Here is a 26902-nt window from a genome sequence, read left to right as displayed (position 1 = left end):
ATCGTAGCGTTCAGGCCGAGTATTATTAGACGAAGTTTTTAATTATCTCAAGTCCTAACGGACTTTTGCGAATAAACTACGCGGAACTTCCGATAGACGGTACGGAGCATGATATTAGCAAAAGTTTCACGTCTTTTAATATGCTACCAGTTCATTATAGAAAAAGTTAATCTCCACCGAGATTCACTAAGGATAAATGTTTCTTTACATCAACAGGTTTAAATTACCAATAACTACCTTCCTTTAACGTTTAGTTATTTGAAACCAGAGTGTGAAAAGTGGCTGTTATGACGTATTTGAACCACAAGGCAAATATGATTGAGAATCTCATGAACCTTAGTCTGGAGTTCCTTCTTTAGCAGCTGAGTCACTGTCTCTCAAGTATATAAATCTCAGAATATTTTGAACTAGTTACCGGTCGACATAGCCTAAAGGTTTAGACCATTGGTTAGCATTCGGGAGGACGGCTGTTCGATTCCGTGTCCGTCTGCCTTGGTCCAAGTTTTTCTGTGGTTTCCTTGGATCACTTAGGCGAATGTTGGGGAAGTAATATTCCACAGATAATCTTTTATTCTCTTATGTCTTTATTTCGTCCGTCTCATCTTTCTCACCCGAACCACCACCCACCCATTCCCACGATTCCTGAAAGGAGACTGAAGAGAGTCTTCCGCCATACCTTCCGGCGTAGTCCGCAGGGACTGCCCGCCAACCAGCACAACTGGCTGGAGGGAATGAAACACCCAAAAGTTTTTTTTTTTGAACTAGTTATACAGAAAATGATTCCCTGTTTCTGATAGATACCTGATAATCATAAATACATAATTCATAATGAAAAATATAGTATCAGAATAAGTATTTTCTAAATGGTTCCAAAAATCTCCCTCCCTGACAGGAATATTACGTAGGTAAATAATAAAAAAAAACGGAAGGAAATTAAATTTCTCTATTATTACTTGAAGCTTGTAATTTGTTTATGACATTTTGATTATGTTTACTTCCCTAAAAAACGCGCCCTTGTTCATTACAAAATCGTTTGTGTTGAAAGACAGTCTTGTAAATCAAATTGAAATTTCAAAGTCGTGTAAGTAATTAACTGATATTAATACAAGAAAAGCAACAAACTTACATTCCCCTTCGTCTAAATCGTTTGATAAAATAGTTAAGCGAAGGCTTATTTCGTTCGCGTGAACCGATAAACAAAATTTTGTTCACGAAATAGTCAGGAATGGAATGTAGAAAAAGGAAAAGAAATGTACACTGTATAACCATCATCATTACCATGGGGTAATTAAATCATCATTATCAGTCGTCAGATTGATTAGACACCTCGATTCTTTCGTATTTTGAGTCAATCTTCGCATTTCCCTAATTTTATTTGTGAACTGAAATGTGGCAGATCATTTCTCCAGCACTATACGCTCAAGTTCTGGTATTGTCCACCAGGCGGAAAAGCCTCTAACCATTTTCCTGAAGACAACGAAAGATGCCAAAGACAGAGAAGACATCACAGCCTTCATCCAGCCTCAGCTAGCCAATAGGACGTCAAAAATGCGTTTGCAGCTCTTGATAACTGCTACACCACATCCTTTCTTAATGACCTAACTTGTTGCTTAAAACCCTTTCTTCTCTCATCCCCGCCATCCTTATCCCACGAACTTACAAGCAATGAGCTTCTCCTATGTATCCTAACAACTCAGCAGGTAACATATTCTTTCATCAATCTTATGCACACAAAGAAACCACCCCTTTGTTACACAAAAAGAGAGATCCTACAAATAAACCGATACATTAACTCAATTACGAGGGTGGATTGATAAGTTTCCGGCCTGACCAAGAAAAACAAGGTTTTTAAAAATTTTTTTTTTTTATTTCTCAACATAATCTCCTCCAAGGCTGATACATTTCTCATAGCGGTGTTCCAGTCTATTAATGCCATCTCTATAGACTGATTCGTCAAGCTCCTCAAAATAACCATTTACAGCTTCGATTACTTCTTCATTGTCCGCAAATCTCTTACCGCCAAGCCATTTTTTGAGATTAGGGAACAGAAAATAGTCACTCGGGGCTAGGTCTGGAGAGTAAGGAGGGTGCGGCATCAATTCAAACTTTAGATCGTTGATTTTAGCCGTCGCAACGATTGACGTGTGCGCTGGTGCGTTATCGTGATGAAACAAGATTTTTTTCTTCGCCAGATGAGGTCGTTTAATTTTCACCTCGTGGCTCAAACGTTGCAATAAGTCTGCGTAGTATTGACCAGTGATAGTATTACCCTTTGCAAGGTAATCAATGTATATAATACCTCTTGCATCCCAAAAAACAGTAGCCATAACCTTGTTCGCCGAAAAAATTGTTTTTGCCTTCTTTGGAGTTGGTTCCCCTGGTCCAATCCACTGTTTAGACTGTTCTTTGGTTTCAGGAGTGTAGTGGTGGACCCACGTTTCGTCAACGGTTACGAATCGACGCAAAAATTCGCTTGGATTACGCTTATACAATGACAAATTTGCGGTAGAAATGTTTTTTCGAATCAATTTTTGGTCGACTGTTAGCAAACGCGGCACCCATCTTGCACAGAGCTTTTCCATATGCAAATGTTGGTGCAAAATATGTTGCACACGTTCATATGACATCTTACAGGTCTCAGCTATCTCACGCACTTTCAATCTGCGGTCTCCCAGCACTATTTGATGAATTTTTTCGATCATATCTGGAGTTGTGACCTCAACGGGGCGTCCTGAGCGAGGCCCATCAGAGGTGCTCACACGACCCTTTTTAAACTCGGAAACCCACTGCTTAACGGTTGAATATGACGGGGAGGATGTCCCCAGTGTTGAGTCCATCTCTTTTTTAATTTCCTTCGGCGTTAACCCCTTCAAATAAAAGTATTTGATGACAGCACGATTTTCCTGCTTTTCCATTTTTACGAAAACCACAGAGGCGTCTTGTTCAGCGTGCTGTCAAACCTACACTAGCAAGGAGATCGGGCTGAAACTATAGCTACAAGCTATCCAAGGATGGTACTATAGAATGTCACCTCAAGGTAGGCCTAGTGGCGTCATCTCTTGGTTAGGCCGGAAACTTATCAATCCACCCTCGTATTCAACTTTCTTCTCGCCTTCAGCACATACCTCGACATCCCATACCTTTACTCGACCTTACACCCTCGCCATAACTGGGTGGAGAGTACTGTAGTGACTCACTTTTCCTTCGTCATACACCTCGGTCCGTCAGGCGGTTAAATATTTTTGTTTTATACAAATACACCAAGATAAAATGAACCGACGTAGATACGAATTGTAGGAAGGACAAAACTAGGCATGGAATTATCACTTACCCTCAACTAAATCCTATACTGTATCTCCTGTAGCATCTGCAAAAGAAAAACATATTGTTAATTTGAATTTCTACTTATGATAGTTAATTTAACATAAACATTGATTGATTGTTATTTTAGTATTATTTAATAAAAAATACCGAGATTACTGCTAATTAATGAAATGAACCAAGTTTATGAAATCTGCATTCTTTACTTCAGGTTTCCCATAAGCACATTCACGATCATCATCATCAGCATCATTTATAACTAACCCTATCCAATAGTCTAATAACTGAAAATATATACGGATCAATATAATTTATTATAATTTTTCCAAACATGCAAATTATTTCGTTCTTGCTATAAAGTTAAAAGCTATTCAAATTAATAAAAGATTTCGATTACTTATTATTCCGCTAGTTAAAACGAATATGTTGACGCTAATATGATTTCTAATAGTCCCTGTAGAGAAATTTTCTATTTTAAATCCAAACGTTTTAGAAAGGCGCGTCTTATATCTTCACATCGTTTGAAATAATGATAGTTTTGTTACCAGTGAGCCAATTAAATGGGACTTTGTAACTGCGAGAGTCCCCTTTCAATCTCGGTTCTTCTTGAAACGTTCCCTTGCCAAACGAGATCAGAAGGTTAGTTTAATCTTTCAGGTTTCGAGTTCGCCTTGTTCCATGATAAACGAAATCTAAGATTCTCGGTTTAATATAGAAACCGAAGCAAAGAAAAAGGCATAGAGAGAGAGAGAATGATAGGGACAAAGACAGTTGCTGCTAATGCTCCTTCGGTGACAGAACCGAGTTTCAATTTTCAGTCAATATTGACTCTACCAAAGAAGCCAGGCAGAGAAGTTGCTTGCATGCCTCCTTACTTACTGCTTAACGTATCGCATTCCCATCTCATTCTGTCACATTCTAATCTTCCCATTCTTTCTTATTGCTGTTATTAAAAGCACGAAACGTTTTCAAACATGCTGCTGAGTAGACGAAATGGATAAAGTTGATTAGGATGCAAATTAAAGTTTATTGTGCCGACGCTTCAGTTATGAACTTACTAAGCCCTCATTTTGATACTCTGCGTACAGTCGATGTCAGGTGAACGTCAAAAAGGTTTTTTATAAAGGTAAAACTTAAAATTACAACGCATCCTTCAAAAACGTCGAGCTGGTCACTCATTAGCTTTAAGCTCTTTTATGATGTTGCATTCATCCATGAAATTATGTGGATGTCAATTCTTTAACTCTCAATCTTCTCAATCGGCCAAATCATTCCCATTTAATTAGTCTCATATTAACGCAGATGATGTTGCTATCACGGGAACGGGAAAGATAATTATAATAGTGTTTGCACCATGCATTCTTCTATCATCAGTAGATCATACATACATTGTACATTGCAAACAACATCATAATAGAATTAAGAGATCCGCTTAAATGATGTCCTTTGTCTCGATAAAACAAACTTCATACGTCCTCTTTCTGCCTTCATAAATTTTTGAGACAGCTCATTGTCTTTCAAGAACGTAAAGCTGATTCCCGTAAATGTGGATTATGCTTCATAGATGCAGGTTCAGGACTACATAATTTATTACCTTTAGCGTTTTTACTGCATTTGCATCTACTGAACAACGGGAACGAATAAGCAGAGAAATAATCTCCTTGTTTAAACAGCTAAAGAAGACATAATCCCAATAGATATCAGCAAATGTAAATTGCTAAAATGAATTATTACTGTTTATTAAAACAGAGGGTAACTGATGATCACATCTCGCAGTTGAAACCAGGTTTATCGAATATTTTAATGTTTATAATTTCATTCAGAATTACAGAACACATAAATATAGTGAATTACAACTTGCATGAGAGTAGCTAATAATATTTTCTAAATTAGGAAGTCATCAAACTCGCTTTAAACATCAAGTGGAGCATGCCGTGCTATTTTGCCGATCGAAATCGGTCTTGCACGCGCATGACGTCATTTCGAGTCGACATACAGAGCGAAGTTGCTGGGAGGAAATAAGTTCTAGTTGATGCCGAAAATGACGTCACGGAGAGATTGTAGATGCACAACAGCATATGAGTTTACCGTGAACCGGAGCTACCTATTTTTGAAAAAATTAAGTTCCTTATCAGATTTTATGTTCTTTAAAAGTGTAGTCGTCATAAAACAACAATTCTTACATGGTTAAACATCTCATAAGCAGAACATTCTGTTTTGATGTCACTGGCAAAAGGAAAAAAATAACTGGTAGAAATTCGTCGAGTAGAAAAGATTCCGATAACTACAAAAAATTCGCGTCATAAATTTCATGTGAAATGCCACTACATCTCTTTGAAATATACGACGACTCGGTGATAACATTCTCTGCTCCCACGACTACAAATAAGTTCTATAATTCAAAGGAAATGCGTGTTTCGCTTTCAGATCAGATACCCTCCTTCTATCTTATTACGGCAGCCACTTTGATTCTCATACCACACCATTCAACTTCTGAATAAACTTAGAGTTAATCTCATCAACAAATAAGAAAACGCGAACAAGAATAAAACTAATTGATCAAAAATCGATTTGTTATCTTCTCCATCAGTTCACTAATTTCTTATTAGAATACGATAATAAAATTATCAAATGACGATGATGATGAGGATGAGGATAATGAGCATGGGGATGAGCATGAGGATGAGCATGAGGATGACGATGACGATGACGATGACGATGACGATGACGATGACGATGACGATGACGATGACGACGACGACGACGATGACGATGACGATGACGATGTAAATGCAAAAAACGATTGAAAATTCTCATGGTATAAGATGCTTATGGAAGATTCATTCAGATCATAATATCAAAAGAATGAACTCTATCTGGACCTTCATGGATTAAAATTTCTCTACTGACCGAATTTATACTTGATAACTACATTATCCCAAACAAAAACTCCATCAAAATTACACAGAAAATGAAGAAACAATATGGTAAACCGCCACAATTCCTCCCCAAAATGTGACGTTTGAAATGGATAACTGAGTTTAAAGATATGTTGACGTCGAAAAACTCAATTTTTGTAGCATTAGATCGTGCGAACGAAAGATTTGCATTGCTAATTTGCGAAATGTTGGTTTTGGTGGTTAAAGTTTCAAAGTTCGCAGCTGATTCGATTTAAAACCACTAATGCGTGTTTAATTGGAACTTGTATTCGCATTTGGACGTGTGAACAAAAATACAGCAAATGAAAACGCCTAATTGGTCCATCAGGCGTTTCCTAATTCGTAGTTTCACACGATATTTCTATTATTAAAGAGAAAAAAACCAAAAACATTTTGCCACCGCTGTAAATAATTCAAATTATATCCGTTTCTTCGTTTCGTACAGAGGATGATAGAATAAATGGATGTCAGAGTCATCTCTCACATCGATAAATGATATCAAATCGATCGAAAAACAAAGATCTTTTTGATATTATTCGATATAACAGAATGTACAAATCAGTGAGTTATTGGCATTGAAATTTGTCCATTTATTCTGTCTGTCAACCTCTGTATTTTTCGAAGAAGGAAATTAACTTTATCGAAAATCCATAGCAGCGGTTACCATTTGAAGAGTTTTCTCAAACGCCACTTCCGAATTATTCAAGTCATGCTTCGATTCCAGGACGTAAAAGTTAGGTTTATGAAGATTTAATCAAAGGAATCGACTGCGCTGTTCGGATACACTTTCAACGGAATTTTTGTGTTTCAATATTAACTTTATGTTAAATTTGAAACCTTTGAGTTAGGTTTACTTTGAACTTCATCTAGTGGCCTGCCTGAGTTAATTAACCCGAACGCAAATTGCTAGGCTTGCGGTTGAAAATTATTTATAAAAACATATACAACTCAAAAAATCTCTCATAAACTAGTACATAAAAGCAATAGTTCTCTCTATATGTAAGCTCGGGCTACCACTTTTCTCGCGGTTCATTCGTATCAATTCAATCAGATCAACCATTTTGATCTTGTATATTCACATCAAACATTGACAATAACATTACAAATTTAAAGTTCATGGTTCAATACAGTAAGTAGTATTGTCAGAGACAAGTATAATTTATACAAATACTTCGCTCAAACGACTGGCATTCACAAATGCCTTGGGGCTTGGAGAATCAATGAGCTGTAACGTAATATCGATTACGGTGAAAGTTGAGTACACAATGTGACTTGTTTTCGTTAAAATAGGTAATAAATAACCGTCTCTTGTAGCCGTGATCGTCTAGTGGTTAGGACCCTACGTTGTGGCCGTAGTAACCCAGGTTCGAATCCTGGTCACGGCAACGTTCTCGAAACGTTGTCACAGAAGAGACAATTTTTTAATTTTTTTTTAATTTGAGCTCTATCCTAAAATTATGATCAAGTAGGTACGCTTAAGCAAATATAACTGGCTTTTGAACAGATGCTTTTTGAATTCCACTCATAATTGATTTGGTCGTTAATTTCTATCCAATTCTTTTAGGTTTGGTTATAATATCTTTTTAAAATAATTTGATGATGATAGCGTGGATAGAGAAGGTTAGAAATGAAGAGGTATTAGAAATAATAGGAGACCAGAGGACTCTATGGAAGTCAATAAAAAATAGGCGAGATAGGTAGGTAGGACACCTTGTCACGCATGAAGGTCTAGTCAGAGACATATTAGAGACAGTGTTAAGATGAGAAGATTAGCTCAGAATAGGAAGGAGTGGAGATGCGTGTCCAACCAGTCTTATAACTGACGACCTTATGATGATGATGACTGTAAATATTTGAAACACTTCTGAGATGTTAGTTCAGAATTTCGGAGGCAATTACGTTAGACGCTATTGCTTTATGATTTCCCACAAATAGTCGCTCAAGAGTTTGACATTCACAAATACCTTTAAGCATTATATAAACAATGAGCTATGACGTATCGATAGCGGTGAAAGTTGACTACACAATTTTACTAATTTTCGGTAAAATAAACGAATAATAACCGTCACTTGTAGCCGTGATCGTCTAGTGGTTAGGACCCTACGTTGTGGCCGTAGTAACCCAGGTTCGAATCCTGGTCACGGCAACGTTCTCGAAACGTTATCACGGAAGAGACTTTTTTTGTTCAGTACCTATCCAATCTTAAAGCCTTTAAGCAAATGACAACTATATCTTGAGGCGCAGATGTTTTTAATGATTTAGGTTAGGGTGATATAGTCGAGTCGCCTTCATTAAAAAGAAAAAAAAAAGCTCGCGAACTGTTAATTTAGAAATTCGAAAAATGGTGGTGAATGAAAAGGCTATAAGCGTTCAAAATGTAGTGTTAACGGCGAATGATGAGAATACCGTGGATAGAGAAGGTTAGAAATGCATAGATATTAGAAAGAATAGGATATGAGTTGTTCTAGTTTTAGGGAAATGCGAAGATTAGCTCAGGATAGGAAGGTGTGGAGGAGCGTGTCCAACCAGCAGTCTTAGGACTGACGACCTTATGATGAGGTTAGGTTATAGCGGAGTTAACTCCCTTAATTGACATGAAGTGTTATGCACTCGGTTGTGGAGGAAAGGTGTCCCTGATTAACATGCCTGGTATCATTTGTTTTACTAAAAAAAATTAATTCTGCAGAAGATAATCCATTTTAAAATTCGAAATTCTTTCTGTAGTGGGTATTGGGAATCCTCCCTGTATACGATCATCAAATCAACAATAAAGTTCTAATATTCTCAGGTGGTACTAGGTGTTGCTCAAACTCCAACTTAAAAAAAAAGCAAACTGGCATCTTCCACTTGAATGGCAAAACAATTATTGTAGACAAGCAATTTTTGAAGCTTAGTGAATTTTTTCTTAAACAATAAAGTTCTTGGGTGGGCTACGTTGTCCGCGATCGCTTGATTTCTCGGATAACAACCGACTAATACAAATCGATCTTGATATTTCCCGTCCTGCGATCTATTAACCACATCCCCGCGGATTCCCTAATCAATCACCACATTCCTTCAATCAGCGCCAGTGTTTCGTTTAAACCTGTACCGGAAAGAGTTCTTCTCGCCTTTCAGCAATCAATTTCTCGGCGAACATACGCGACGCTGCAGAGTGAGAAGACGGCATAGACGTAGCCGAAGGAGTGTACACATATTTTCAATTGATTCGGTTGGCAAAGCTCTCGGATGAACGTGCCCAACATAACGATTTCGAAGATAGTCTATAATTCGAACAACGCAAATACACACACGAACAAGGCGAGGAACGCAGACACACATCAGACTGAAAGCCGAAACGATAATGTGGATACTTTGGGACATTGAAATTGCGATAAGTATAATGGATAGGACATTTGGCATTAGACGTAGGTAGGGAGGCTAATTTGACACCCCATTCTTCTTCAAAAGCCATACAATTCGTTTAAAAAATTTTGAATTAAATCCGTTGATGATGATGTTTAGTCACAACCACCACCACGTCACATAATTCACTTCATAACCGAAAATTTCAATTGCCAAATAAAACATCAACATCCCGGATGTACACATGTATAGAAAATGCGTAGACTTAAGGCACAGTACCATCTATTAATTAGACATTTTAATAGACAGCTAATTCCAGAAAGTTGGATATTAAGCAAACCTCATCATCAGAAGGTCGTCGGTCCTAAGACTGGTTAGACACGCACCTCCACTCTTTCCTATCCTGAGCTAATTTTCGCATTTCCCTAAAACTAGAATAACCTAAATCCTCAACTATTTCCGTACAGTAATCTAATCTACGCCCACCTCTACCCCTCCTAACTCCCGTTTCTGCCTCTAATATGTCTCTGACTAGTCTTTCATGCCTGAGAAGGTGTCCTACCAACCTATTTCGCCTATTTCTTATTGACTTCCATAGAGTCCTCTGTTCTCCTAGTCTTTCTAATACCTCTTCATTTCTAACCTTGCTTGTTTTTATTGAAGGCGATTCGAGCCTGCGTTATCCTCTACTTTATATCTCTACTACTCCTTTCATCCTGACTTATCTGACAACTAGAACATCGCATATCCTTAACTATTTGTGAGTAGTAATCTAATCCAGGTCTACCTCCACTCCACTCCATTCGTTCCATCTATCTCGTCAATTTCTTATTGACTTCCAAGTGATCTCTGTTCTCCTATTCATTCCAGTACCTCCCGTATAACGCCGCCCTCCAAACGTACACCTTCAGCAGTAGAACTGACTCCTTCTTGCTGAAGGCGACTCAACCCTCCTTTATATCTGTATTGCTCTTTCCATCATGAGTTATCAGGCATCCTAGATACCGAAAATCAGTCACTTCTTCTAATTTTTCGTGTCCTACCTTTACATTCGCTCTTTCCCTACTTTTTGTTCCCTTGCATACCAGTATTTTTGTTTTACTTTTATTTATCCCTGTATATCTATCCCTACAGTTGAACCGTCTTTAATGATGGTGATCGCGTCTTCGATGTATTAATTAAAAGGTAGCAGTGTGCATCCCTGTCTGACTCCCTTCCAAATATTTACTTCTCTACGTTGCAGCTCCAGCTCTATAACTGCCTGTTGCTCTTTATAAAAACCTACAGCTACGAAAATCATAAATTTGTAGAAGCTCCCTAAAACACAAATTTGATTTGACTGCCATTTTTTCGCATCTTTCAACCCCAACCATTTTCTCATCTCCTTTTTTTATTATCGCCAAAAGTAGGTAAATGTAAAACAAAGAGGTTACACATTTTGCGCAAACACAGTTATGCGATTACAAAGAAATCGATATTCGAGTTAAAAGCTGAAACGCTTTGTCTTCGAGGGATGACTATGTAGCTTAATGATTTCACGTAGGAGAGAGTTGATAATATATATATACTTCTGTACGTACACATGGAGCTACTTGACAACACACTCTTCATATCCACGTGTGAAACCCATCAAAATTTACAGCCGCTTGTTCCCGAATTGCAACATCAACACCGAAAGCGGTTATTCGATTTAGTGTTGTAAACCTAATAAACTACTGTTTACCAAATGTGAAAGCACATACCGAAACCGCTTGCCCTTATAAACGATCTTGTTTACGTCGAATATAATCAGTTTAGTATCTTTTTCGACAACAGCATTTTGGTACCTACTCAAATTCTATGCTAATAAATATTATTAAAATAATAAAGCTCGGTATATTACACACTAACATTGTAAGGTGTCCATAATAATAAATATATACTTCTCCCTATTCACTTGTACTAGGTAGTCATAATCCAAAAAGGATTAACAGTCTAAAATATATTCTAGTGGACTTTTCATGAATACTGCTTCACAAAAAAAACCTTTGAGTGTTGGATTCCCAGTAGCTAATGCTGGTAAACGGATCGCCATAGGCGTAGCAGCGATTTTTTCCTAGGGCGAAAGGGGGGGAATTTTCAACTTTACCCAATACTAGCAACTGTCACTTAGACATAGTGTAAGGGATTGACGCGACCTTCTACAGAAATTTCACAAAGAAAAATAGAAGTAAATTATTGTAGATTTAAATTGTTATTTGTGCTTGAACAATTCATATTCTAAGGGGGTAGGATAGGAGGATTCTAGGGTGGACCTGGGTCATCTAGCCCCCCCTCCCCTTGCTGCACCAAAGCAAGTAATGACTAAGGGTGAACTGCAGATAGAGAAAAAGTGAAACTACAGAGAAACCCAAAATATTTCGGTTACCTTTTCGACTGCTAAGAAATAATCCGACAATTACACGACAGTAAATTTTCTTTAATGAGTCAATGGTATTAAACTCAAACTGATCGGAATGTCACCAAAAACTTTTCAGAAAACTATACCTTCTTCCAGTCTTCAAGCACGAGATATAATGGAACTACCAAACGATTCAAGCTTCAACGAAAGTTAGAGCATTTCGTGTGTATTAAGCTATTTTCCTATGTCCCAAGATTGGTCAAATGTTTCATTCAGAGAAAAGTATATGCAATTGTTCATCTTGACGGGAGCTCTACAAATTCAACTCTATACGTTTGAAACAGTAACTAATGTCAGAGACAAGTACCTATAGCTTATACAAATACTTCCCTCAAGCCATTGGCATTCATGAATACCTTGTAGTCTTGTAGGCTTAAAGAATCAATGAACCGTGACGTAATATCGATTACGGTGAAAGTTGAGTACATAATGTGACTTGTTTTCATTAAAATAGGAAATAAATAACCGTCTCTTGTAGCCGTGATCGTCTAGTGGTTAGGACCCTACGTTGTGGCCGTAGTAACCCAGGTTCGAATCCTGGTCACGGCAACGTTCATTCGAAACGTTGTCACGGAAGAGACATTTTTTTTTGTTCAATACCTATCAAATCTTAGTGCTTTTAAACAAATGATTACTATTTCCCCGGGCACAGATGTATTTAAAGCTATATATTACTTACTGTCAATATTTGTTGAGGTGGGTTAGGATGAAGTGAAAAGAGATAACCGAATAATAATAAGCGGTGCAGGGGTTGAAGGCTGCAAAGATACAAATAAGATCAGGATAGGCTGGTTGGAATTATATCTATAAGCAAGCGTCTTGCTTTCCTAAATTCCTGAGAATGATGAACTTCCTTTAAAGTGCCCGCTGCAATTTTTTTTGACATCTCTTTTGTATGTTGACGATATTCCCTATAACGTCTGTCGTGAGTTAAAAGTGGCGTTCTGTTAGCAACCGCTCTAGTCTAGTTAGTAAGTTAAAAGAAGTAAGCAAATGCGACAGTTCTATTACGGACTATGTCAATTTTCAAAGTCCCAACTATAGGACATCATTTTAAACTAAGAATATTACCAGAAAGTACCTCGAACCCTGCTTGATTTGTAAATTCTTCAAGCATCAAGTATAAGGGAACTAGCAAACAATTCAAGCATCAACCAAAGTTGAAGCATTTCGTGTGTATTAAACTATTTTTCAACGTGCCAAGATACGAGGGTGGATTGATAAGTTTCCGGCCTGACCAAGAAAAACAAGGTTTTTAAAAATTTTTTTTTTTTATTTCTCAACATAATCTCCTCCAAGGCTGATACATTTCTCATAGCGGTGTTCCAGTCTATTAATGCCATCTCTATAGACTGATTCGTCAAGCTCCTCAAAATAACCATTTACAGCTTCGATTACTTCTTCATTGTCCGCAAATCTCTTACCGCCAAGCCATTTTTTGAGATTAGGGAACAGAAAATAGTCACTCGGGGCTAGGTCTGGAGAGTAAGGAGGGTGCGGCATCAATTCAAACTTTAGATCGTTGATTTTAGCCGTCGCAACGATTGACGTGTGCGCTGGTGCGTTATCGTGATGAAACAAGATTTTTTTCTTCGCCAGATGAGGTCGTTTAATTTTCACCTCGTGGCTCAAACGTTGCAATAAGTCTGCGTAGTATTGACCAGTGATAGTATTACCCTTTGCAAGGTAATCAATGTATATAATACCTCTTGCATCCCAAAAAACAGTAGCCATAACCTTGTTCGCCGAAAAAATTGTTTTTGCCTTCTTTGGAGTTGGTTCCCCTGGTCCAATCCACTGTTTAGACTGTTCTTTGGTTTCAGGAGTGTAGTGGTGGACCCACGTTTCGTCAACGGTTACGAATCGACGCAAAAATTCGCTTGGATTACGCTTATACAATGACAAATTTGCGGTAGAAATGTTTTTTCGAATCAATTTTTGGTCGACTGTTAGCAAACGCGGCACCCATCTTGCACAGAGCTTTTCCATATGCAAATGTTGGTGCAAAATATGTTGCACACGTTCATATGACATCTTACAGGTCTCAGCTATCTCACGCACTTTCAATCTGCGGTCTCCCAGCACTATTTGATGAATTTTTTCGATCATATCTGGAGTTGTGACCTCAACGGGGCGTCCTGAGCGAGGCCCATCAGAGGTGCTCACACGACCCTTTTTAAACTCGGAAACCCACTGCTTAACGGTTGAATATGACGGGGAGGATGTCCCCAGTGTTGAGTCCATCTCTTTTTTAATTTCCTTCGGCGTTAACCCCTTCAAATAAAAGTATTTGATGACAGCACGATTTTCCTGCTTTTCCATTTTTACGAAAACCACAGAGGCGTCTTGTTCAGCGTGCTGTCAAACCTACACTAGCAAGGAGATCGGGCTGAAACTATAGCTACAAGCTATCCAAGGATGGTACTATAGAATGTCACCTCAAGGTAGGCCTAGTGGCGTCATCTCTTGGTTAGGCCGGAAACTTATCAATCCACCCTCGTAGGTCTCTTGTTTCATTCTGAGAAAGCTGAAAGTTCACCACTTTGGTAACCCTCTGAAGTGTCACTCTATTGCCTTTGTACTATTATACTAGTTCCTCTTTCACAGTTGATGCAACGCCTTTACCTTTTAAATTATTTCAACCAACTAAACATTTCACTATAGATTAGAATTGATTTCAATTATATCAAATTCCGTTCTTGGGATATTTATCATACATCCGTATTGTAGATACATACATTATAGTGTATTAATATCAGGTGTATATATATGTGTATGTCCCTTCTGCTCTGTATACATAAATCAATAGAATTAGTAGACAGTGTCCCTGCCTCCTATCCATTCACAAATCAAGTCCAATATTCTGTTCATATAGTTCACCTTATACAATTGATTTACTACCCTACAAACCCTTTATTATTGTCAATATACATGTATACATACATATAATACATAATTACGACGTGGACAAGTCCAAGGGCACACGGGAATGTAATTTAAATTACTACGCACTGGTTTCACTTATTGTACCACCTAACTACCTCTACCGGGCCCAGGAAATAGGTGGAAGCTCCAAAGCTAAACGACCTCAATGAGTATATCTATACTCTGTAGAGCCCACATGAGTAATGGGATACTATATTTTACAATTTTGAGGGACGTTTTTTTGACGCAAAAGAAAGCAACTGTTTAGACCCTCATTTTCAAGTTCATTTGACGTCGTATAACTAAACTCTTTACTTTAAGTTTTGATGATAACTCCATAAACTCCAACTTTAATGCCTTGCTCAGGAAGCTACTTCAAGAGACATAGAAATATTTCACTCAAGGACATGAACACAAATGCCTGCCAGACTTGCCTTAAACAATGAGCTGTGACGTATCGATAGAGGTGAAAGTTGACTACACAATTTTAGTAATTTTCGGTAAAATAAACGAATAATAACCGTCTCTTGTAGCCGTGATCGTCTAGTGGTTAGGACCCTACGTTGTGGCCGTAGTAACCCAGGTTCGAATCCTAGTCACGGCAACGTTCTGGAAACGTTGTCACGGGAGAGACATTTTTTTTGTTGAATACCTTTCCAAATTCGTTTCTTTATCTTTCCATAATGATCAGTATTGAAAGTACATGCAATTTATCAATTTATTAAACTTCAAACGGGCAAATCGGTTCGTGTTAAATTTATCAATCTCTTTAGAAGGTCCATCTTGATGGTTCTCTGTGCTCCAACTTCTTCGTAGCAATTGTGTTTCTCTTTCATGTAGGTTGAAGCACCTATTTTCTGTCACCAGTTTTTTGAGCGCCCTGTAAATATATGTTTGCGTGCCATTTTAAAACTTTTCACTTTACTAGAAATAGCAGAAGCGTGTGAACCGTTCGTTTTCATAAGACATCTCAACATGAAGCAAACTTTCAACGAAACCTGTTCCACGAAACTTTTTCTTCCAAACTAAGAAAACTTCTTTCACGTTCATGATAATCTAGCGTGGAATAAATCCGACGAGAGATGACCGAGATGAAACAATTTTTTACGTCTTTAAGTTCATAAAGCCGACAACTCTGGGACTTTATACCCATCTTAGTCCTCAAATGTTTCCATTAAAGTTTTCTAACTCAATTCTATAGACAAAAAGTGCTCATTGCCATTAACTCATCGTGTCGTCTGGGGAAAGAAAACTAATTTTATGAAATACGAAATTTTTTTCAATTCGCAGACACTTCTAACAAGTGTTTCTTTTTCCAGAACTAATTTCCATGTAATAAATCTTTCGAAGTCTGTGAATTCTAATCCTTTATCCCTTTTTTCCACAGCAAAATGTATCAACGCACAAAATTAAATTAAAATTTACCGAGATTCAAATATTAATTAAATTTTGCTCACTACTGCGATTATAATTTCTAATCAAATTTATTATTTATGTGGTAATACATGAATGTAAACAAATTGTAAGTATTAAATAACGAAATTCGATTAGCAATGACATTTATATATAATCAATATACAAACTACAATTAATTGGAAGCAAAACAAATTTCTAGCAAACAAGTTCTCTTTTAGGAAAGTATGGAATACATTTATTAATATACGTTGTAATTAATTTCACAGTTTGCTTTCCTAATAAATCTGTGCTCTGTTATCTCTCAGAACAAATAACAGCAGCAACAAAACTCACAATCAGTAGCGGCGCGTGTGTATTGCAAGCAAAGAAATTCACAGAATTTGCAAATTCTGGAACCATATTAAGGACAAACATAAATAGTTTACAACTTTTGGTACTTTGTACTTTTGTTGAAATAAGTAATACGTAATTTTTCCAACGAATAATTGCATCTTTTTTTGGTTCTCGTTCCATGTTTCGCTTAATTCTACTATGGACTGTCTCCACATCAAACCCGAAAAACAGTATTATCTTTGCTCTTTGTTCCTGTCATATTCCGAGCTAACCCCTTAATATTCTTTGATCCATTCTTTCTTACATCTTCTTCCCCGCACCTGTTCCCTACGAAATACCCATTTTCCTTCTCTTTTTTAACCAATTATTCCTCTTCTTCATTCCATACCTTGATTATCTGCTTTCCGTTTCTTTGCTTCTCCTGTTCTTGTCGTCCCTTATATCTGAATCTCCTTGACCCTTTACCCCTCTACTATTTCTTATTATCTGCATCTTCTCTTCCCACTTCTCCATCTTTGCCCCACATATTTTCTTCTGAAGCTTTCATATCTCCACTACCTCCACCTTCAATCCCATCTTCTCTTTTATTACCCTTTCCAAAGCCTCCTTTTGCTTGTTCCCTTCTAACTCTATTCCAAAAATTATGTTTCGCTTCTTCTCTTCTCTTCTTTTCTCTTCTAATTCCATTTCCATTCTCCTTATTCTCTTCTTCTGTTCTTCTTATTCTCTACTTCTCCACACGCTTTTCTATTTCAAATCTTCCAATACCATCTCTTTCACTTCTTGTTGTTGCGCAAGTTGTCCTTTCCTATTACAAATATATCCAGTTTTTCTTCCAATTTCTTTACCTTTTCACTTGTTTTTTTCTGTCTCTTTCTTCCATCTTTCCTTTTATACCTTTATCTCTTCCTGGATTCCCTCCATCTTCTTCTCACATTAAAGAAAACAAATCTGAATGGTTTTAATACACACCATCAGATTCCAGAACGCCCTCTAGGGGCACTATCACAAGGCCGAAGTCCTTAAAACTGATAAGAATTGTCTTATCATTGATTACGCTTCTCGCGCAGATTACAAGAGGAGATGGGGTCGATTTGCCGGTACGAAGCCTCGTTTACCGCAATCCCTGTATCCCGAGAAGCGCCGATAAATTTTTTAATCGTTCGCTGGAACGTCGTTACCACAAATTAAAACCGCAAAGAATTTATTGCGAACACCCCGAAGCTATGTACGAAGGGTGGCCGGAATACGAGACAATCCCCTCGCGGAACAACACCCCACAAACATCGGGGGTTACGACCCGACAAAGAAAACTAAACTGGAAAACTCCCTAACGGATCATTAAATAGGAACAGAGGGCGCTTTGAAAGTCAATAATAAGTGTGCGAGATAGAATGAAAGGTCTCCTATTCAGGTATATAAAGAGACACATTAGAATAGGAAACAGGAGTTAAGAGGGGCAGAAATGTGCCTAAATTACGTCGCTTTTGAGATATGACGGTGAGTGCGTTTCCAATCTGTCTTTAGACTGAAGACCATATGATAATGTTGAGGTTCTCTTTCACTTTCTATTTTTGTTCTTATTACCCTTCCTTAGTGCAATTTCTAATTGTCCGCATCATGCCGCATAGCTGAGGTTATGGCTCCTATGCTAACCTTAGGAGTCATCCACCGAAGACCCATAACCCATAGAGTATAATACTGTCTATTTTGTAGTGTCTACGTATAGGCTTAGTACCCTATGTATAATCAGTTCTTTTTCACTCATTTCCTCTTTAATATGGTTTGCCCTGCATTCATTATAACCTCACAATTAATCACATTTTGAAAGAAATTTTTACTGGACGCAATCACATAGTCCCACATTTTGAATAACAAAATGATAATTCCCTTTAAAGTATTAATTCTTCGAATTTGAAGTTTGAATTTAAACTTGAGTTCAAACAGTTCTGATAACAACAGTCAGTGCTCCTTTAATGGCTCAAAATACTCCACTTCTCTCCAAGATCTTGTATACTGGCAAAATTATTTAATCTTCACTTCTAGCTTATTCAGATTATCACATTAAAACCATATTAATTATAATATTATTTAGTTTATAAAAAAATATGTCGAGACAGTGGCAAAAAAAAACGTGCTGACACAAGATAAATGAAGATAACAAAAAGCAAATTGCGCAGCAGTTTATTGAAATCCCTTTTTAAACGCCAGAAAAAGGGGAACGTGCTTGTTATTATATTAATGTTTTCTGTGACATTTTGCGACACCCGACGACGAAAATAAATGGCTACAAACCGTTTAGGAATATACGAAATATGTGACGTCGGTACGTATGTATGTGTATGTATAAAGCTTCTTACGACATACAATTTGTCAGGTTTTCACCACTTACGGCGTAGCTTTTAAAAAATAAATAATTTTAACTTAGGCATCTCCGATGGGCAACTATAACGCTTAAAATATTGCACCCGATGAAGTCGAAGGTCATGTCATATTTTATCAAGAGATTGTTAAAAAGTTTAATGTACTTAATACTAGTATTAAGGCACCTTAACCCTCTAATTGCTCCAACTGAGTTCGCTTTCAAGATCAATCGATCAATAATAAGTTTCATTCCAACCAAGAAAGTGATAGTCCATCAAATGAGAATATCGGTGGTCTAAGGCATTCTTCAAGATCGATCAATATAATGGCCCGCAGAATTTTATATCTGCGGTAGCTTTCATAACCTATCGTCCATCTGTAGTTCCTTCTTCGACATCCGATAGTAGAGATTGAATAATCAATCAGTGCAATTAAACCAACATCACTTGTTCTGATGGCAATCTACTTCACCAAAAACTTTAAAACTTTTGGATGTTTCATTCCCACCAGCCACTAACGCTGGTGGGCGGGCAGTCCGAACTACGCCGGAAAGTAGGGCGAAGGCCCTCTTCAGCGTCCTTTCAGGAATCGTGAGAATGGGTCGATGGTGGTTCGGGTGAGAAAGATGAGACGGACGAAATGAAGACAGAAGAGAATGAAAGATTATCTGTGGAATATTACTGCCCCAGCATGTTCCAAGAAAACTACAAATAAACTTGGACCAAGGCAGACGGACCCGGAATTGAACCGGCATCCTCCCGAACGCTAAGCAATGGTCTAAACCTCTAAGCCATGCCGCTCAGTCTACTTCACCAGGATACACTACGAGGGTGGATTGATAAGTTTCCGGCCTGACCAAGAAAAACAAGGTTTTTAAAAATTTTTTTTTTTTATTTCTCAGCATAATCTCCTCCAAGGCTGATACATTTCTCATAGCGGTGTTCCAGTCTATTAATGCCATCTCTATAGACTGATTCGTCAAGCTCCTCAAAATAACCATTTACAGCTTCGATTACTTCTTCATTGTCCGCAAATCTCTTACCGCCAAGCCATTTTTTGAGATTAGGGAACAGAAAATAGTCACTCGGGGCTAGGTCTGGAGAGTAAGGAGGGTGCGGCATCAATTCAAACTTTAGATCGTTGATTTTAGCCGTCGCAACGATTGACGTGTGCGCTGGTGCGTTATCGTGATGAAACAAGATTTTTTTCTTCGCCAGATGAGGTCGTTTAATTTTCACCTCGTGGCTCAAACGTTGCAATAAGTCTGCGTAGTATTGACCAGTGATAGTATTACCCTTTGCAAGGTAATCAATGTATATAATACCTCTTGCATCCCAAAAAACAGTAGCCATAACCTTGTTCGCCGAAAAAATTGTTTTTGCCTTCTTTGGAGTTGGTTCCCCTGGTCCAATCCACTGTTTAGACTGTTCTTTGGTTTCAGGAGTGTAGTGGTGGACCCACGTTTCGTCAACGGTTACGAATCGACGCAAAAATTCGCTTGGATTACGCTTATACAATGACAAATTTGCGGTAGAAATGTTTTTTCGAATCAATTTTTGGTCGACTGTTAGCAAACGCGGCACCCATCTTGCACAGAGCTTTTCCATATGCAAATGTTGGTGCAAAATATGTTGCACACGTTCATATGACATCTTACAGGTCTCAGCTATCTCACGCACTTTCAATCTGCGGTCTCCCAGCACTATTTGATGAATTTTTTCGATCATATCTGGAGTTGTGACCTCAACGGGGCGTCCTGAGCGAGGCCCATCAGAGGTGCTCACACGACCCTTTTTAAACTCGGAAACCCACTGCTTAACGGTTGAATATGACGGGGAGGATGTCCCCAGTGTTGAGTCCATCTCTTTTTTAATTTCCTTCGGCGTTAACCCCTTCAAATAAAAGTATTTGATGACAGCACGATTTTCCTGCTTTTCCATTTTTACGAAAACCACAGAGGCGTCTTGTTCAGCGTGCTGTCAAACCTACACTAGCAAGGAGATCGGGCTGAAACTATAGCTACAAGCTATCCAAGGATGGTACTATAGAATGTCACCTCAAGGTAGGCCTAGTGGCGTCATCTCTTGGTTAGGCCGGAAACTTATCAATCCACCCTCGTATATATCAAACAGTCATATCCTGCCAGTCTATTCCACATAAAGCTACAACTTCTTCTTTAAACATTTCATCCAAAAATTTCCTCTGGCACAATGATTACATGACAACAAGGAATCTTGGAAAAACTGCGTTCTTTAAACTGAAACAAATTCAACTGGAAAAGCATCAGAATCCTGACGGGGCAAGTGCATGTGGCAAAGTTGAACAAGTCGGGCATTTGGTCGGGAATTGTAAGCTATTTAAAAAAAGGGAAAATACAAAACTTCTCAGTCGCAGTACACATTTAAAGTTTTCCATGTTCCATAAGAAATCCAAATATTTTATCCTTGCTTTAGTTATAGCTGACCCCAACTAATATATGCTTTTAAATATCTCCTCGTTCTGCGACAAAAATATCGCATCCACATTTGATCTCACGTTGCAGCAGTAATTTTAATGCTGCGACGAAAAGTTGGTTGCATCAAAATACATGTACGTAGCAGTGCTTTGAGGTGTTGTAGTTGTTTTGTGCCAATTTTACGCCAACAATTGCCACATTTAATCGCTCTAAATGGCCAACGCGGGCCATTCCCGCGACCTAGGAGACCCATATACTGCTTTAGTTGAAATAACATTGTACAGTTAGTGGATAATGCCGTTTGTAGTAATTAGAGCAAAGCGCATTAACTACCGACTAGCGCTAAGGAATTTTCTTCCTTCAGGACTCCAACGGCATCATTGTAACAATTTCGAAACGAATTTAACGAAATTAAAATCCTAATCAGGTGCATAAACTTACGTTACAGGGAAAACGCTCCTTTGTCCTACTGCCACATCCGGGACAGCATCTATGCAAGATTTTCTTCAACATAACAAGTTCGAATATGTAAGTGAATATGTCTATTTAGAAAAAATTATCGCTTCCAGTGGTCCAATGACTTCTTAAGTACTTACAAGAATAGTTAGTGACTGGCCTCTTTAAACAAATCGTAAAGAGTAATGAATTAAGTCTGCATATCATAACAGAGTCGTTTAATACTTGTGAGAACTGGTGTTTTACCGAAAAACTCCGACAGAAGCGTGCAAAACTTCAATAAGCAATTGAATGAAGTAACTACGTTAAAATGATAAGGTGTTAAGAATAAATAAATAGAGAAATAAAACCAAAGATCAGAAATGGGACTGGACACCCTCTAGGTGACAATAAGTGAAGTAAAAGAGTCACTAGATGATAACCAAACGATGACACTAGAAGACCAGAATGTTCAACAAGAAGATGGGATAATGGAATCTGTCTGACTTAAGGACTTAGTAGATAAGTCCAACAAAGATAGTACTGGAAGAGGTCTGTGCCACAAACAAATTACACCGAGCGGTATGATCTAGAGGTTTAGACCATCGCTTAGCATTTGGGAGGACGCTGATTCGATTCCGAGTCCATCTGCCTTGGTCCAACTTTTTGTGTAGTTTTCTTGGAACACTTAGGCAAGTGCTGAGACAGTAATATTCCACAGATAATCTTTTATTCTCTTCTGTCTTCATTTCGTCCGTCTCATTCTCACTCGAACCACCACCCACTATTCCCACGATTCCTGAAAGGAGGCTGAAGAGGGCCTTCCGCCCTACCTTCCGGCATAGTGCGGAGGGGCTGCCCGCCTACCAGCATTACTGGGTGGTGGGAATAAAACATCCAAAAGATTTTTTTTTAACAAGTTACATAACCCTTTGTTCGGAAATAAACGGCTATTATTATTTTTTGACTCTCTCAGTTTTAATTGGAAAACAAAACCTCGATTACATCATTTGGGTTCATTGTGGAAACAAATTTACTGTGATTAAATTATGCATGAGATTACCAGTACTTCATGCCCTTAAATGTCATCGATTAATATAAATAACTCCGCTTCCAATTGAAACTATTGAGTTATCTGGAAAGGGGAATATGCTGACCATATTCAATCTGGAAGTCAGAAACGGCAAAAACTTCGAATTATTTTGTTCGATTATGGTAACGTGCCTATCACGTTGAGGTGAGCTACGCCGAGATTCGTTTCAGCAAGTAGATATCCTTATATTTAAATGGACCTTGCTGGAGCATATGTAATCCTAAAATGTAGCATCGTACTACAGATGGCGCTCACCACGCCATTTGTGGTATTTTCTGAAACGCGCTGTTAAGACAGCAGGTAAAGGTTGGTCTGTGTTCTGTCGGAGCTGCCTGCGACGCGCTGATGAGATCCAAAAAGATCGAAACCGCGATCCGCGTCTGGCAGTTTTGACAGAATACAGACCACTTCGAATTATTTTATTCGATTACGGCAACGTGCCTATCACGTTGAGGGGTTAGCTACGCCGGGATTCGTTTCAGCAAGTAGATATCCATATTTTTTAATGGACCTTGTTGGAGCATATGTAATCCTAAAATGTAGCATCGTACTACAGATGGCGCTCACCACGCCATTTGTGGTATTTTCTAAAAAGTTCTTGTAACAACAATTCGCGATTAATTAGTAGTTTAAGAGGGCAAATTGCAAACCAGCAACTGAGCCATCAAGTCGAGTGTATCATTCCCGTCTAACCGCGCGGACTTCCCCGTAAATGTAATTAGTTTTAATACAAAACAATTTGCGGTAGTCACCCTACATCTGCTCCTCTCGAATGTACCGCCAACACAAAAGGAATTACTCTACAGGAATTCCAGTCTCGGCGTGCAATTTTTATGCAAATTTATCTGGTATATGCATCTTGGTACTTGAACGCTGACAGTGTATAATGCCGGAGAGAGCAGCGCGCCCTGGTTTTCAAAGCACAAAAGGCAGAACCTTTGCAGAAATGTAAAATCGATGAAAACTGCAAATGAAATGCTTCAATTTTAGGCGAAGAACAACAGAAACACTGCTACAGAAAATAAAATTCTCACCACATGATTCTAAAACAGAAACAATGTTGTTACTTTTTTAGTTAGACGAATTATAAACAAGATTTGCTTAGATTATTCTCGAGGAGGAGAAATCTTCAAAAGACACCTCCAGAAAGGAGGTAGTGTAGTATATTTACTGACTAAAAATCTTCCTCGAGTAGAGATACACCCGAACATTATACATTCCCGGGAAGGAAATGAAAAGGTTGGGAGTCGGAAGAGGATTGAGTTGGAAAAAAGTTGAGTGTTGGGAGCAGACGGGAGTATTTGGGGGAGAAAACGTCGAAAATAGGTGGCCCACCTCTAATGTGATGGAAGGATACTCGCGCTAAAGAGTGAAGCAGCTATACAGTACAGTCAAATTATAAACTTTTTAGAATTCCAAACAATAGTCAATATACCGCCACCTCGTGATATTTACTGCTAACAGTAGATTTCTAACGTATGACAGCGCCTTACAAAGGTATTTACTTGAAATACTGAACTGAATCCGCAACTTATACGTATATGCGATATACGAGATGACGAAATACTGCCTGTTGCCTAACAGTAAATCATTTTGTGTAAATGTAGGCTTTCGCGGCCAGCGTCTTCAGTATTACCAGTATTTTCCGGGCTTGTTGCCCGTGGTCCTTGGGATTTTACTCCTAACGTTTCGCGTCAGTGAAGAGTCCCGTTCGAGCAAGACCAGCAGCGAACTACCTTTGAAAATGCCTGCTGCAGCTGCAGGCGAAACGTTAGGAGTAAAATCTCAACGATCACGGCCAACAAACCCGGTAACCCGGTAAACACGAGTAATATTCAAAAAATTAACCATCTTCCTTGTAAGGAGAAATAACTTCCATTTAACTAGTGATTTGGCAAGACTACCTATGACTCGAGGACTTATGGGTCCGAAATCGAGATGCACCTGTGGCAATTTAGGATAATTTGGTTACATGCCCATCACGTATGCACTAGTGGCGACATCATCATCATAAGATCGTCAATCCTAAGACTGGTTGAACACGCACCTCCACTCTTTCCCATCCTGAATTAATCTTCACATTTCCCTAAAAACTAGAACAACCCACATCCTTAACTATTTGCGAACAGTAATCTAATCTAGGTCTACCTTTACCCCTCCTAACTTCCATATGTCTCTGACTAGACCTTCATGCCTGAGAAGGTGTCCTACCAACCTATATCACCTATTTCTTGTTGTCTTCCATAGAATCCTCTGTTCTCCTATTCTTTAATGAAAATTGCATTCTTCCTTTACATCTCGAACCTACCGCTCTAGTGTGAGAACGCTATAGTAGATAATCCACTTGGAGAATAGGAAAACAATTACGCTGCCGAAAATAAATCTAATTAAAAACCAAGACTACTCCCAAGTGAACGTTTTGTTTCAATTTCCATGAAACTACCCGCGTCTAATTGTGCGAGCTGCTTTTATAAAATCGACCAACTTTTCACGTCGCAACAAATCTGATCCCAAATTGAAAATTAATTGAAAAGCGAGAAAGGTGTAAAACAAACGAATTGCGTGCTGTTTCGTTTCTGACTGATCTGCCGATAATATTTCAAAGCGATTTTTTTCTATTTCGCGTCTCGTTTCTTTTTGTTTTGTTGTTTGTCTGCTCCAAATCGCGCCATGGACATATCCACATGAATAAACATGCGCCAACTGCTCCATCACATATAAATCTATACAAGCATGTGCTTACAAAGGGAGAAATTGTACAAATACACAGCTAAAATAAATAGAAAGAATATTGTTTCGCAGAATCCCACCAATTAGTAGAACAAATATACCGTTTGATCATTTTAACTGGAAATTTATTCAAAATTAAACTTTGATTCCAAACCAACAAAAGCTATGCGATGCTTTCATAGCATTTCCCATGTGTCATGCTTCTCAAAAATCCACAGATACTTTTATTTGTGAAAGGTTTATTAACCCAAACAAAAAGGTCCTGTATGTGAATGTTAATGTAATGTTAAATGTCAAATGTGATTACCCAAAGCATTTCAAACAAATAAAAATTGTCTATTCCAAACGTAGTAACAACTGGTAGATAATCCCGGATCTACATTTTATGGTTTCCCAAAAAATTTAAGTTGATACATCCTGTAACATTCACATGAGCTTAAAACAATTGGGCTGATCAGTTGCAGCAATTTATATCTCGCGTCTATCACTATTTAACCAGTGGCGGCAGTGTCAAACTCCGCCTGTTTGATTTCTGCAGGCGACCCACATTCTTCATGTGCACTTGAGAGTATACTACGGGTGAATTACCCCTCCCCCCAAATTTCATTTAGCTTATTTTATGAACAACTTCAATCAGCGCATAATTTTTTTGTGATTGGCATAGTTAAGAAAGCAAATTAAAAATAAGTCAATATGGAGATAACACGAATATGGGAATTAAATGAAAAACCAAAACCAGGTCAAGTCACAAAGAGATGAAAATCATGTTACGCCTTACCCTCGAAGGTTTCCCCAAGGACTGTATGAAAAGGAAAGTGGTTTAATCCCAAATAGAAAGCGACAGGACGAAAAATCACATAAACCGAAAGAGGAAAATCATGTTCCAAAAAGATTTTCCTATCTGTTCGAGTTACAATTTGATCATAATTCAAAAAGTTTCACAAGAAAAACGACTAGATAATCGAAACTGATTGATTACACATATCACAGGCAATATCGTTAACCCTAAGGGCGCAGTTAATAATAAAAAAGTTTCCGATTTGGTGCATGCTTCGTAGATTGAAAATAAAAACAAAACGAAAGTTCTGTCATTGGCAGCGCAAAAA

The 26902-nt window shown here is 38.1% G+C and overlaps 1 protein-coding gene and 3 non-coding genes across 5 annotated transcripts in view; 3 read left to right on the top strand and 1 right to left on the bottom strand.

Annotated features, from left to right (window-relative positions):
* The window catches only part of LOC108736405 (voltage-dependent calcium channel gamma-5 subunit), a 408324-nt gene that overhangs the window by 325098 nt on the left and 56324 nt on the right, over window positions 1-26902 (bottom strand). For both annotated transcript variants that reach the window (XM_025981263.1, XM_018468834.1), the window contains exon 2: window positions 3332-3367. The gene's annotated coding sequence lies outside the window, so the exon portion shown is untranslated. The remainder of the gene's footprint in view (window positions 1-3331; window positions 3368-26902) is intronic.
* On the top strand, window positions 7574-7645 carry Trnah-gug. Its single transcript has one exon. It is a non-coding gene; the product is annotated as a tRNA-His (tRNA).
* Trnah-gug lies at window positions 8335-8406 on the top strand. The gene has a single exon. It is a non-coding gene; the product is annotated as a tRNA-His (tRNA).
* On the top strand, window positions 12523-12594 carry Trnah-gug. The gene has a single exon. It is a non-coding gene; the product is annotated as a tRNA-His (tRNA).

This window comes from Agrilus planipennis, unplaced genomic scaffold, assembly GCF_000699045.2.
Source record: "Agrilus planipennis isolate EAB-ADULT unplaced genomic scaffold, Apla_2.0 scaffold5, whole genome shotgun sequence".
NCBI classification, from domain to species: Eukaryota; Metazoa; Arthropoda; class Insecta; order Coleoptera; family Buprestidae; genus Agrilus; species Agrilus planipennis.
This window is presented reverse-complemented; position numbering and strand designations above follow the sequence as displayed.